Here is a 16,510-nt window from a genome sequence, read left to right as displayed (position 1 = left end):
AATTTTTTAAAAATTAAGGATATGTCTTCAATATTTAAATAAAAAATTATATATGTATGCAAATATGCAGATTTATGAGGGAAGTAAAGTTTTTTCCTAATCCTTATCCTTTTAGCATTTTTTTATTTTAAAATTTCAATTTAAAAATATTAAAGTTAAGAAAAAAAACTTTAAAAAAATTCAAAAAATGGCTCAAGCCGTATTGGAGCTGTATCCCAATATGCCTTGAGTCATGTCCCCCAAACCTAAATCGTTTCCTAATTGTATCTGTTATTTTAAAAAAATAATAATAATAAATAAAAATTGATACTTCCTAAATACCTGTATGTTGGTCATTTTGAAATATCGGGGCTTCACAGGTTGTGACATGATAGTTTGCAAATTATATTCTCCTGCTTCTCACTAATTAGTCCGTCTTGGCTTGCTACGTCTTTCAATCATATTGAATTTATATTCTTTTGTTTTTTTCGTACTCCCTTCAGTTATTTTGGTATATCCATAACCCAAAATTTGAACCATAATTTCAGAACAATTTTTCTTTGAGATAACTTAACGGCCTAAAAGTGTATGTAAATGATTTTGTTTATTTCTTAGGTGGAGCAAGAGTTGTGAGCTTTTCTTACATGTGTTTTACGTTTTATTTGGAGATTCCCATATCACATTTCTTGACAGCATCCATCTTCTCGGCACAGGGTGCAGACTTTATTACTATTTTTCCTTTCCTCCCTCATCATCTGTTTTACTTTTAACATTTCAATAAATTTATCAATACACTACACACTTGTTTCTGTATTTTCTAAAAGCTATATTTGAAGACCTTGCATGTGCTATCCAATTGTGTAGCCTAGCTACATAAGCTAAATACTTGATGCTCTATCCAATTGCTTACCATGTTAACCATGTAAGAACGTGTGTTCATCCAAATTTTCTATTCAAAATTTAGTGCTTCATTTTCTCTCCTCCCCTCGAACAAAGTTGGGTCATCAGATCAGTTTGTATCTCAAAGTCTCAAGTCTCAACCACGAATGAAATTAATTAATTACTAGCAAACAAAAGAAGATTATAGTTATATATTTTCGTTAGTTTAACTATTGTTCTGTGAATACGATGGTAATGTTTCATGTGCCCATCTATTCTAATGTTAATTGCACTAACCAAGAACATGTAGTCATGTACCATTGTCTGCAGGCATAATTCTGTCAAGGATCTGATGCTCAAGAAATAGCTGCTCCTAACAATATTTGATTCATGACAACATCTTTTAGTTAAGAAAATAAAAGCAGCACGATAGAGTGCCTAGCTAATGTTCCTTACAATTTGAGACTGCCACTTGGAACCCAAGCCAAGAGTAGTAAAGCCAAAAATATGATCATATCTATAGCTTGCATTTTTATTGTAACAACAATTAATAATAATTAAATGTAAAAAAAAAAATTCATATCTTCATTTCTCATTAATTTTCTTTCAGGTCCAATAAGACCTTATTGGAACAAATAAAAAATATGCACCTAAATCATTATTTACAAATATAATATAACTATCTAATGAATGAATATCAAAATTGCCAATAGTATTATCAACTAGAATCATAAAGTCTAATTTTCTTGAGAAAATTCTTGAATCATATTGCCGAGAATTTTTTATATCTTTTCAAATTATTTTGGTAATCCAAAAAATCATTCCAAATCTCACAGTATAACTTGAAGACCATTCAAAATTATCAAATAAAGATCATATGTAGTATTCCTTCACACACTACTAGAAAATAAGGTTTTAACATCGGTTATTTAAGACTTTCAACATCGGTTATTAATTGATGTTGAAAGTACCGATGTGGAAAGTAGTATCATTAACATCGGTTTTTCAAAACCGATGTTAACTAATAAATACAACATCGGTTATTTAAATAAGCGATGTTATATGATACGAATTATGAAAAAAAAAATTATAAATCTATAAATTAACATCGGTTTTTTAAAAAACTGATGTTGTAAGTGACATTTAACATCGGTTTTTTAAATAGGCGATGTTATATGATACGAATTATGGAAAAAAAATTACAAATCTATAAATCAACATCGGTTTTTTAAAAATAAGCATAATTTAATCACAGTAAACATTTTAATTGGAAAAATAAGCATTTAATGACACTAAAATACTTGTTCTGATAAACGCTTGACTAGATGTGTCGGCCAAGCAAGGAATGTGTTAAGAGCCTGTCCCACGACCTTAACCTCTTTAGTGGGTACAGGAATGGGAGCATCTACATCTCTAATCTCCTCAACACCAACCTTAACTTGATCATGCAGCAAAGGAATGTTGTGAATTGTTGTAGATCCCTCATAAACTCTTCCCAGGGCAACCAGGCGAGAAGGATATTCTTCAATATACAACCCACATTTGTATGAGTCACCGGTGTCTAGATCGTTCCCTGAGGGATCAACACAACTCTCTTTTGTGCTGACACGAGCAGCTGAAGGACCAACATCAGGTTCAGGAGGCAGTGCGAGTCCCTGTGATTGCATTTGGCTGAGGGATAACATTAGCCGTCGAGTGACTTTTTCTGTGATTGAATCCTCTAGTTGGTCCTTGATTTGTTGCGTCAACTGTTGCAGGTATTCGGGAGCAATGGAGGAGGTCCTTGAAGCTGATCCAAAGTATTGTTTGATGGTTATACCGGCTCCTACAGCACGCACACGACCAGGGTGTTCTGGTCGCCCAATGGCAGCAGTCAGTATATCATGACGTCCATGGGTAACAAAGGAACCCTGTGAGGCCTGCTCCTCAAGCGCATCCTGTGAAGAACACATTTATTCTATACTTAATCACACAATAAAAAAAATAATTACAATTATGAATTGAAAGTGACTTACAATCTTGTCAGCAATTTCCTTTGCTGCTTCAGATGTCATGTCACCAGTTTTCTTGGTGCGGGCTAGCTTCCACTTCACGTGTAGTTTGATGGGAGATGGAGGATCAATGACGGTGTCAGTGCTTCCGGATTGAGTTGCTTCCTCTAGTTTTTTCTTTCTCTTCTCATCCATCAACTTTTTTTCTAAATATTCATAACCCCCACGAGACATCACGTGAGGGGCAGTGTTTTGTTTTTGGACAGCTTGTGCTTTTTTTCGAACATTCTGTAAAAATGAAACATTAATGAAACTCATGATTACAATGTATTATAATAAGTTCATTTAAAGTTAAAAAAATGAAAATCCCAAATTAGTTACCTCCCATGAAGGGTCTCTACGGCTCTGGCAAAATTGGGTCCATTTCTCCTTGCTAATGCCGTACATTTTGCATACAGTGTCATCAACACTATCCTTGTCAGCTGCAAGTGCCCATTTCGACGTCAAATCAGACTTAAACTGTCTCCACCGCTCCCCCACAGTCTGAAGTATTTTCTTTTTTGTCCTTAAATCAGATGCTTCAGGGATATCAAATTCAGTCTAACAAAGAGTAAATAAGGTTTTATTAATACTAAATTCAAATATTTGGCTAACAAACAATATGGAACATGAAATAATACATGATACCTGAATATCCTCCCATATCAAATCCTTCTGAGTAATAGGGACATGCTTCCAATTTTCGTATGTGACATCCACCTTATCACGAGCAACGATCCCTAAATATGTTCTAAATTTCTTGCTGTGGGGACCGTCTGCTTTGCCAGTAACAGGATCCACATGGACAAGGGGTCTCTCTGCCCCAACTGGTCTAGTCGCCAATAATCTTAGGCGTGAGGCCTTTCTAGTCCGCTTCAATGGTGGTGACGACGAATGCGATGTTACACCAGTAGAAGGAGGAGGAGGCGGAGGAGAGTTTGACTGTGTAGCCATTTGGCTGTGGAAAAAAAAACATTAATTCAATATGTTATAAAAAATAAATGCGTATGAATGTAATTAAATGAATTGAAATTAAGTACAAAATAAAAAAAAAATTACATTAGACGATGTTAATTAATTCTCCTTCATCGTGATCATTACGATTAGCATGAACATCGTCAGTTTCTTCTCCGATGACATTAGGTGACAATTGTGTGGACAAAGGACTAACATAAGTATCAATGTATGAATAATCATCTTCAACATTGACACCTATTGTTTTTCCATGTAAAACCACTGACCACCTTTGATCACAAGGGTCTTCGACATAAAATACTTGTTTCGCTTGTTCTGCTATAATGAAAGGATCATTCTGGTATGCGAGTTTGTTAAGATCCACCAACGTAAATCCCACATCATCGGTCCGCACACCGGTATTACTGTCAACCCACTTACATTTGAAAACACAGACAGTGAATTTGACATAGTTAAGCTCCCAAATTTCTTCAATGAAACCAAAGTAAGGGATGAAAGCTACACAAGGATTGTCATCATGTACACTAGCGAAGTGTTGAGATTCAGCCCTTAGGGTAACCCCACTGTTTTGCATTGTACTTTTTTGGTCTTGTGCTTTTGTATATAAGGAATACTTGTTTATATCATATCCTTGCCAAGTTATAACATTTCTTTTAGGTCCATCTGCTAGCTTTCTCAACATTTCAGAAGCATTATCATCAGCCAAGATTGTGTGTTTAAACCAATCTAGGAAAGTCTTGTTATGTTTTTTCAACACTGAGTTCTTCGACATTTTTGGATTACTTTGTTTGACTAAATTTTCATGACGAACTATGTATGGCAAAACTTCATTACTATTATTCAACACATACAAGTGAGCTTGTTGCAAATCTTCTACACTTGGAGTGATGACATGCAGTCCTCTTGAACCCTTACCTCTTACTCTTTCGTCATGCCGAGACTCGGGAAGCCCAACAGGTTTAGCTTTTTCAATGTACTCTGAACAAAATTAAATGGCTTCTTCTGCAATGTACCTTTCAACAATAGATGCTTCAGGACGGTGTAGATTTTTGATATACCCTTTTAAGATCTTCATGTATCGCTCAACCGGATACATCTACCGCAAATAAACAGGACCACAACATTTGATTTCTCTAACTAGATGAATAATTAAGTGAACCATGATGTCAAAGAATGCAGGCGGAAAATACATCTCCAACTCACACAATATAATAGCAGCCTCATTTTCCAGTTCGTCTAACTTCACAGGATCAAGAACTTTGCTACATATAGAATTGAAGAAAAAGCACAGCCGAGTTATGGCAAGCCTGACTTTGTTAGGCAAAATGTCTCGTATGGCCACCGATAACAATTGTTGCATCAAGACGTGACAATCATGAGACTTTAAGCCTACCAACTTAAGATCCTTCAAATGCACAAGGCTCTTAATATTTGAAGAGTATCCTTGTGGAACTTTGACCCGTCGTAGGCATTGACAAAAACTGAACTTTTCCTTTCTGGACAAAGTATGACAAGCTGGAGGCAAGTATATTTTTCTACCATCAGACCTTGGATGTAACGACGCTCGAATACCCATCTCAGCTAGATCTTGACGAGTATTCAAACCATCTTTTGTCTTGCCGTGAATGTTAAGGAGCGTCCCAATGAGACTGTCACATACATTTTTCTCCACATGCATAACATCAATACAATGTCTAACATCTAGATCAACCCAGTACGGAAGATCAAACAAAATCGACCTTTTCTTCCATATGCAAGTCTTATTTTTGTCTTTCTTTTGGACCTTTCCAAATATTGTATTTAGGTGTTGAACCCGCTGGAAAATCTGGTCACCAGTCAACGGTACCGGTGCATTTTCATGCTCTTGACTTCCATTAAATGCTTTTTTCAATCGTCGGTAAGGATGATGAGGTTTAAGAAAACGTCGATGCCTAGTGTAAACTGTTTTTCTTCCATGTTTCAGTTGTATGTAGCTTGTGTCTTCTTCACAGATGGGGCATGCACGATGGCCTTTAACACTGTAACCGCTCAAATTCCCATATGCTGGAAAATCATTAATGGTACAAAAAAGCATTGCACGTAAATTAAATGTCTCATTTCGAAACCCATCAAACACTAAAACTCCTTCGTCCCACAACTTTGTAAGGTCTTCAATCAAGGGATTGAGATAAACATCGATGTCATTTCCTGGCTGTCTTGGGCCCGTTATCATCATAGACAACATCATGTATTTTCGTTTCATACACAACCAAGGAGGCAAATTGTAAATCACTAGCAAAACTGGCCACGAACTGTGTTGCGTGCTTAAACTGCCATATGGATTCATTCCATCAGTGGCTAGTCCAAGCCTAAGATTTCTTGCCTCTTTGCCAAAATCCGGATACAAACGGTCTATCTTATTCCATTGCAAGGAATCAGCCGGATGACGAAGCATTCCATCACAGTTTCTCTCATTTGCATGCCATGTAAGGTCTTTTGCGTCGTCTCCATTAGCAAACATACGCTTAAACCTTGGAATGATCGGAAGATACCACAACACCTTCGCTGGGGGGCCCTTGTTTGAGTTTTCATCACTACTACACTCCTCATCATCCTTGAGTTTGTACCGTGATACCCCACACCTAGGGCATTTCGACATTTCTTGAAATTGATGTCTGTATAATATGCAATCATTCGGGCAAGCATGAATCTTCTGATACTCCATACCCATGGGACACAATATTTTCTTTGCTTGATAGTAACTTTTAGGCAATGTGTTTTCCTCTGGAAGCATGTCGTGCACTACTTGAAGCAGTGAACTAAAGCTTTTGTCACTCCACCCATATCTGGCTTTGATATTAACCAGACTTAAAACTGCCGACAACAGCGTCAACGAATTCTTGCACCCCGGATACAAAGGTTTCTTTGAATCAGTTTGTAATGTATCATACATAGGGGCATGTGCTTGCTGAAAAGACTCTTGTCCAAGGTCACGAATCATATCCTCCAAGCGATCTCCCATTTCTACATCAAACGGTTCGGATTGCTGCCCACTCTGCATGTCTGTCATTTCACCATGCCATATCCACGTCGTATAATTCCTCTTAATTCCATCACACAACAGATGCTCTCGTATGTCATCCAGTATTTGTCGTCTTCCATTCAAACAATTGATGCAAGGACAATAATATTTTCCATCTTCATCCGGTTGACCTCTTTCTGAAGCAAATTGTAAGAATTGCTCGACGCCTTCCTCATATTCTGGGCTGATGCGACTTTCATTCATCCAACTTCGATCCATCTAAGTAATAACTCGGTCATACTCTCAAAGTTATTCGATGCATGAAAATCTCACTTTTTTATTATAGGTGTGGCCCTATCCCATTTGGGAAGACCGTCTTTTATGGTAGCTTCATACATCAGGGTTAATTCTATTTTGTTAAATTTGACAAAATTTTGGCAGCATTTCGCATTGGTCTCCAAGTACACAACATGAAATCGGTGAAATTAATTTTCCGATAATCAAGTATGCACCCAGAGAACAACTAGAAATGCATTACCGAAATTTCATCAAATTAAACAAAATAATTTTAACCTTAACACATGAATCTACCATAAAAATATCAGTCTCCCCAAACTGTCCAAACGGACAATTCAAGATTAAATACAATGATTAATGCAAACTATCCGCAAGAATCATTGCATCCAATCTCAAACGGGAATCTAAGGTTCACTCATCATGAACACAATTTATATAGCATATATCAATTGTCATTAATGGCAGTGAACACGTAATAAAAATATTCATTGGTAACAAACATTTGTACCTGTGATGATGAGCAGCACGATCCAAAATGAAAGCAAGAATCAAATAAATAACTGAATGAACACCTACATCAATCATCATTCCGAAAAACAGATATCAATATGAATGCTACACTCAAACTTTGAAGAAGAATAAAGGATAATATGGCGGAAATGATACAGTGTTGTTTGCACCCAAACTCTTACTTACGTGGCTAACATAATTTATGGAAAAATCCACAAATAGAGCAACATATTTGTGGAAAAATCCACAAATAATGTCATTTGTAGATAGCAAGTTTCTTGTTCTTTGTAGAAATCGTGTTGCATAAAATGAATCGGGTAAAAACCGTGGGGCAAGTGTAACCAGAAACGCGATAATTTAGAGTACTTTTTTTTTTTATGCATATTAAAGTCCTTGTTATGCGATTGAGGTTTTTTCTTTTCTTTTTCTAGGTGTATGATTAAAAATAAATTCTCATATGCGTTAGATCAGTTTTAGGTAATATAATTTTTATTTCATAAAAAATAAACTATTTTTTTTGACAAATAAAATATAGTATATATAGCATAGCATATATATTAATAAAACTTTCTGTTAGCAAAAACTTCATGTATATCAATATTACAAGTATTTTAAATAATAAATATTACTAATATAGTATGTTAGATTGTTAGCCTAGTTCATAATATTAATATTAATATTTTATTTTCTATCAGATAAAGATTATATCAATAAAAATGATTTTAATATTTAATTATATCATTAAGGATAAATTTATCTAAACTAAGTAACTTTATATGATAGAATAACAAATATTAATTATTGATGAAAAAAAATCAACATCATATATATCAGCACCAAAAAAAAATATTATGTATATTTTTTTACTGCACCATATCACGTATATGTCAAATTATAATTATAATAGGATATTGACCTTTTTTTTTCTATCTACAAATGACATTATTTACTCTACTTTCACTAATTTAAGAAAGACACTCACCATGAGCCTGCCCCACTCATTCTCTCAAGCAAAATGTTAGGTGCTAAGAGAAATCTAATTAATAGCAACTATGAAATCCAATTAATAGCAACTAGATCACAATTCTGCACCATCGAAGACCATCCAATTAATAGCAACCTTCCTACCCACATGCAAACTTTAATAAACAAGTGACTAGCCCATTCGAAGATAGCAAGAAAATCCTATCCACCATAGTCTGCGCACAAGGTTTCAGCTATTATCTATAAAAAAATTCATCTTTCATTCTATTAAGTTTCAATTATTTTTATTGCTGAAAATGATCTTTAATTTTTGTTTTAGCTTCAGAAACTAGAAGAGTTAAGATAAAACAAATTAATGGATCAATCAAGTAAAATGTATTTGAACAGAAATCATACTACCATTCTTCGAATTGCTAAGGAACGAAAGTTTGCGGTGAGAAGAACTTTTTTTGTGAAAGAGAGATGGAGGAATTGGGAAGGGAACTTTTTGTTGAAGAAAGAATTTTTCAATTCAAACTTCTTCTATACGCAACGAAAGTCTATCAGGATCAATTCAGCAAAATCATCCTTTTTCCAATAATTTATCATTTTTTATCTAAAGTTAAGTAGCTTGGGCTTAACGTGCCTGAAAAAAAAAGTAGACTTTCCTTTACAACTTATCAACTTAACGTAATTTAACTATAAATATTATTAACGTAATTTAACTATAAATATTATTAAGCTTGGGCTTAACGTAGATTTTCCAATTATATTTTATAAAAATAATTGCAACTCCAATAAAAACAATTTAACTATATATTATTATTAACGTAATTTCTATTTCTACTACTCTTAAAAACAATTTAACTATATATTATTATTAACGTAATTTCTATTTCTACTACTCTTAAAAACAATTTAACTATATATTGTTATAAATCATGTGGATACATTTTTCCTTTTCCCATATAACCCCAGAATTTCAACAGTTGGCATCAATTTAACTATATATTGTTACAATCTAAACACGGCAGTGGCATCAATTTTTCCTTTTCCCATATAACTCCAGAATTTCAACAGTTGGTCAACTTGAATCTCTTATTATAGAGGCATTTTCATTCACACACCCCAAATTGTTGGAAAAATAAAATAAACAATAAGCAAGAAAAACACACACGTGCTTTTCTCCTAATAATCATCTCAAGCGCAACCAGGGAGGGATATCCCCAAAATGCTCCACAATTAAGAAAACATGTGACATTTTCATGAATTACGGAGAACACCAAACAAAAATTAAATTAATGCAAATGGCAGAGTAATATATAAAAATGAATTCTAAAAACTGTAAAAGACAACAGAAGAGGGGGGAAAGAGAAGCGCACCTGGAAGCGCACCTGAGTTCTTCGAGGAGAGGTATTAAATTTGAATTTGTGAATACTACTCTTGCAGTAATTGTGGGACCAATTTGAGGGTTTAGGGTTTTACAGGAGAAATGACGTATAGGCCCAATTTAAGAATTTGGTTTGACAAAAATTGGACACCATGATTTTTATAATTGGTTTCGGGTCTTATTTAACGTAGACCCAACTGAACCTAATATAGGATAACCTTTTTTAAATTTTAAAAACTTTTTAAAAATTAGTAAAATGTTTACAAGAATTTTTAATGTAATATATATTTCTTCAAAATCAATTCTTGATAATCTGAAACAAACATAAGTAAGAATTAGAAAGAACGTGAAAAAATTATTTTATTATTTGATAAATCATGATATTAAATTATAACTTTGAATTTAAAGACTTTCAGCTAGATAATTAAAATTAATATTTTTTTATTAATTGATAAAATCGTGATATTAAATTATAATTTTGATTTTTAAAGACTTTCAAGTTTCAACTATATAAATTTAAATTAATAAATCTAATTTCAATTTTATGATTAATTTCAAATATCAAACAAGCATTTTTAACATTTCAAATCCCAATAGTATATTCCCCAAGTTTAATAAAATTCATATCAACCCGTTAGTTAGGTGCACTTCACGCAGCTAGCAATAAATCAATAAATTAAATAATAAAAAAACAAAAATCATGAACTCGGAGTTTATATAGATGCGTGGATGTACCTTGGAGTGTTGGTACTATCTAATACACTTTTTCTAAAACTATTATGATTTAGAAAATTTACTATGCATTAGCTGTGTACATAATTTTATATGGTATATGAATTTTAAATTATTTTAGAAATCATATCAATATTAATTTATGGTTAAATAATAAAATTAAATTATTTTACATTATTAAAATATCATCATTAAATTTTATTATTTGCATTCTTAATACAATACGAGATTTTTTTTATGTCATTCAAATTTTTTAAGAAATGTGATTAAATAATTTGTTTTATTCTTTAAAAATTACTCTGAAAATTATTAAGATTCATTATCCTGTGTTTTTACTTTATTATTTTTCAACTCATTAATTGATTGACGTGTGTATATATATATATATATATATGATAGTCACTTTCTTCCATCCTCACACGAGAGAGAAAATGAATTTATCTTATGATTCATTTTGTCCTAAAATTGTTAATGTTTATTAGGATATACCTTTACTAAACTATAGTTTTTAAAAACTAGAAGAACGAAAAATACGTTTTAATCAAATAAATAATGTATGCATACATTTTATGACTTTTTTGACAGTAAGTTATAGTATCGTAAATTTCTGTAATAATTATATTAAAAATTATATCAAAATATTTTTCAATTAATTGATATTATAAAAAAATTGTAACAATTTTTGTTTGCTACTAAGTATATAAATCAATTAATAAGATTGTTTTAATTTAACTAGTGATTTTAAATTTAAGTTTTAATACAATATTAAATATTAATAAGGATGACTTTTTTATAATAAGAACTCGGTGATAATCATTTCATAAATGATAATCATACTAAATTTGAGTGTGTCGTGGTTACCAGACCAAATATGTTATTCATGTTTTCAAACTTAGTTCGTGAATTAAAATTTAAAGTTTTATTAAGTAAATCTAAAAAAAAATATTTAATTGAGTATTAAAATAACTTTTGACAAAAAATATTCATCACTATTTAAATATAATTTTTTTTCTTTGTTTCTTCTTTCCTAAATAATTTTTTTATAAAATTTATTAACAAAAAATTCACATAATTAACAAATGAAGTTAAAAATAATAAAAAAATGACAAATATAATAAAAATAAATTACATGTGGATTATAATTAACTCTATATTTAAAGACTTAAAACATAATTTCCATGTCTCATGAAAATAATTTTATTTTTGTTCTGAAAAATTTGTTTAAAAATAATAAAAATATCATTTTTTTTCAAATATAATAATTAAATAATAATATATTAATAATAAATTTTAATTTTTTTACTATATAATTATTTTTACTAACATTCTATAAAAATTCTATAAAAGTTAAACTCTATTATTAAAAACAATTTTTTTTTCAAATTAACTAATATCAAATAATTTATATAAATATGTGTTATATTTAAATGATAATCATGAAATAATAAAATTAAAATTACGAAATTCATTTTAAAAATTTAGTTTAATTTTTAAATGTTTACCTTTTGAATTTATTATTGTTTATTAATTATTATATTTTTTTAATTAAAATATAATTAATAACGCAATATATGATTTTTTTTTAAAATATATAAATAATTTAAAAAATTATATTAACATCAGTTATTTGAAAACCGATGTTGTAAAGCCCTAACGACATCAGTTTTCAAATAACCGATGTTAATAGGACGATGTTAAAACTCATTTTTTTAATAGTGACATTCACACCATATCTGTCATATGATTTGAAGGAAACAAATAAAAATAAAGATAACTTTTTGGAATAACTTACAAAATGAAAAAACAAATTATTTTTGGGATGTAAATATTACTTACCTAATTGCATATCGAAGATAAAAGATACGACGATAATGATAATTAATTTTAAAAGAGATTCCTCTAACGATAATGTTTGGTCATTAAATTCATTTATACCTGTAAAAAAAAATTATGTGTGATGTAATTTGTCAAACATCTTTCATACAAGAGACTAAAAGGAAAAAAGAAAAAATCACATAATGTATATATGATATTGCTTTCAAGGAAACTAAATATCATATACAAATAAGTTTTACCTACCATTTTCAGTGATGTAAATCAAAGGATTATTATACTTTTCCTTCGTATATAATAGAAGATCAAGAATTCCTCTTGGGCAACCATCAACAAGTTATGGCAACCTTTAACACCCAAAAGCAATAATAAGTTGTCCTCATTAAAACCTTGTTATATAAACCCTTGAAGGCACCTATCTCTTTTCGGACACAGTCTTATGCATAGTATACATGCATTTTTGGGATTTTGGAAGAATACATGAATATGTATATTTGTTGATAAATTAAAATGAAGAGAGAAGAGGGAGTAGACAAAAAGGATTTCTAACCATCCAAACATGAAGTCAATTGCTCTTTCAGTCTCCTTTCGATCAGCTTTGGTATTTGAGAATGGTAGGTACCAATTAGCTACTAAGGTAATGCCTATCAAACCCTTTTGTGATACCTGCACATGCATCTATAAACATTTTAGCTCATTAATTACTACTCTCCAATTTCTTTTATATATATATATATATATATATATATATATATATATATATTCAAAATTATTATGGTAAAGTCTAACAAATTTTGAATATATACAAGGTTGTTAACAAATTAATGAACCTGATACTTGGTCTTGTATACACAAACGGCTGATGCATGAGCAAGTAGTTGGTTGTGCGTAAATATATAAGGCTCTGTGCCAGAATCACCTCCAGTGCAATTTGGATTTACCCAAGCAGAACAACGACCTGGTGCCATTCCCCCATTTGCCTAACCATACTGACTATAACTCCATGGCTCGTTCAAAGTAACCCAATACTTAACTCTATCTCCAAATTCCTTGAAGCAAAGTTCCGCGTAATCTTGAAAATCTTTACTGAAGATTGATATAGGTATTTAACAAAATTATATTTATATCGAGCTATTGAATTTTCTAAGTGTGCAATAACACTTAATTTGGAATTAAAACTCACACTATGCGAGGACTTAAGAAGCCACCATATTCATTTTCTAAAGATTGAGGAAGATCCCAATGGAAGAGTGTTACCAATGGTTGTATACCTACAAATTGTTGATATATTTAAATATTTAATTAGTATATATAACTATCAATAACAAAAGAACATGGTAAAATGAAGGAAAAGCAACTAAAGTTTAGTCAACTGAGTTTGGATCTTACCATTAGCCACAAGTTCATTGATGAGGTTGTTGTAATAGTCGATTCCTTCTTGATTTATACCTCCACTTAGCTTTCCTTCTATGGTGGATGTACGTTTGTAAAAAAATCAATTTTACATGGTTAAATTAATCCAAGTAGGTCAAATTTAATCTAAAATAATCATCAATCAACATTGGACTTACTTGGTAGTATTCTGGACCAAGAAATCGAGAATCTATATGAATCCAAGTTCATATCCTTCACAGTCTTAACATCTTCCTATAATATACATGGATAACATATATGTTATTATATTGCACCAAACAATTAAAAAAAATACACTACTCGAAGTAAAGCCTATTTTATTTTATTTTATTTTTTACCTAATCTAAATTCACAACTATAGATTATGATCTTATTTAATTTAATCTTTAAGTTATTAGTTTGTTTTATGAGATTAATTTTTATATATTATCAAAGTAAAATATTTTACATAAATATTTAATAAAATATTATTTTATATAATATTATATATTTGATAAATAGAATAGCATAATAAAGTAGTCAAATTTTATTACATATCTGGATAAAATATTTTATATCGACAGTGTATATAGAGTAAACTGTAACGCAAGAGTTTATCTTTAATTTCATAATTTTACAGTTCATAAAAGAGAATACAAGTGCTAGTTATTAAAATAAGTGTAATTAAGTAGTAATATCGTTAATTTAAAAAATAGAGAAAAAAATACTCATTTTTTATTATTCAATTACTTATTATATCTTAACAATTAAGAAATTACATATATTTGTTAAATGGGCATGGTTATTCACATCTCCATTGCTTTTGTCTTTTGTCTTATCTGCATATAAATTCAAGATGGTACATATTAACCAAACAATATATAAAAGATAACAAGTCAAACATTTCCTTTTGACCCTTTTCCAATCTCTTTCACTGCTCGTATATATATATATATATATATATATATCTTGGGAAGGTCCCCTACCACCTTCCGTTGCTGCACCTTCAAACTATATACATATATACATTAATTTCACAATAAGCACAACACATAATCAAAATCATGCATGTCTAATAAGTAAAATAGATCGATACATTATTAATTAATTAACTCTATATATATCTCATTAATGTTAGAATTGAAGAGTCTATAAATAGTAGTACCTGGTATGATGAGGATCCAGCCCCAAAGATGAAGTCTGGTGGGAAACTATTCCGATTCAGCGAAGCAATATCAATAATGGGTTCAACTGCATCAGTCTCTATGCAATTAACACTTGATTTGCTAATCACAAGAACTAAAGCAATAAGGCTGAGAATGCAAAGTCCGTTGCATGCCATTTCTGATGATGATTATGCTTAATCTTTCTTTCTTTCATTGGTTTCGCTGTCAATGATTCTGCTTAATTAATTATTTCACGTTTGAAACAAATGTAGGTTTTTTTTTGTAAATACACATTTTTTCTTTACGTTTTCTCAATCTATATTATTTTGTAATTTAATTCTCAATATATAATATTTAGGACTTTTTATTTATTTTTTTTGTTATTTTTAATTTAAAATATAATAAAATATAAATATTATATTATATAAATATTATAATATTTATATTTTATAATATTTTAAATTAAAAAAAAATAAAAAAGAGAAAAATTCTCAAATAATATATATTAAAAATTAAATTATAAAATAATATAGATTAAATAAAAATAGGAAAGAGAATGTGTATTTAAAAAAAAAAAACCCACAAATGTATCATTATATACGGAAACTAGCCCGCGAACAAGATTATAATAATAATATTGCTTGTGTTCATTGAGAGACAAAGAATCTCATATGTTCAGATCCGAAAAACATTATATTAAGTATTCGTCTCCTTTGACAAATTCAAGGTTGACAAACAAATATGGCCAGACATTTTTTAATGCCAATTATGTTTACGGAATGATTTATCATTTTTATTTTTAATTTCTGAACTACTAATTAATAAGAATAGTTTAGTATTTATAAGTGAAAGGAGAAAACATCCAAAGCTCGTTAATCAGTTTTTAAACATGTGTTATTAATATGATTGCGACTGATAATTAAACACAGCAGGAAGCGATATATCGAATCCTACTAGTTACAATTAGTAGGTAGCAACTAGCAATCTTTTCTTCATTTGGTGGTGTTAAGCGGTTGGTGTGGGTTAGTAACGTTTAATTTCTAATTTGACTAATGTGTCTTATTGGTTTGGTCATTGGTTTTTTAGGCACATTGATTTTTAATATAAAAAATTATTGATGCATGAAACCATACTTAACAAATTTGTCCCATGTGATTTTTTTAAATTTTCAAATGGATAACTTAATAATTTCTTAATATATTAATAAAAGCTACACCAATTTAAGTAATTCAAGTAATTATTAACAAAACATACTTGATTCTAACAGAGAAAACAAACTCTAACATAGCTTTGAACTTTATATTTGAATTGATCTACTAAATTAACTGGATTCAAGTAATTATTAAATATTGAAAATTTCAAA

General features: G+C 30.3%; 1 pseudogene; it reads right to left on the bottom strand.

Annotated features, from left to right (window-relative positions):
• Window positions 1-12,853: 12,853 nt before the first annotated feature.
• LOC106795023 (cyanogenic beta-glucosidase-like) lies at window positions 12,854-15,500 on the bottom strand (annotated as a pseudogene).
• Window positions 15,501-16,510: the final 1,010 nt, after the last annotated feature.

Source organism: Glycine max, chromosome 11 (genome assembly GCF_000004515.6).
Source record: "Glycine max cultivar Williams 82 chromosome 11, Glycine_max_v4.0, whole genome shotgun sequence".
NCBI classification, from domain to species: Eukaryota; Viridiplantae; Streptophyta; class Magnoliopsida; order Fabales; family Fabaceae; genus Glycine; species Glycine max.
This window is presented reverse-complemented; position numbering and strand designations above follow the sequence as displayed.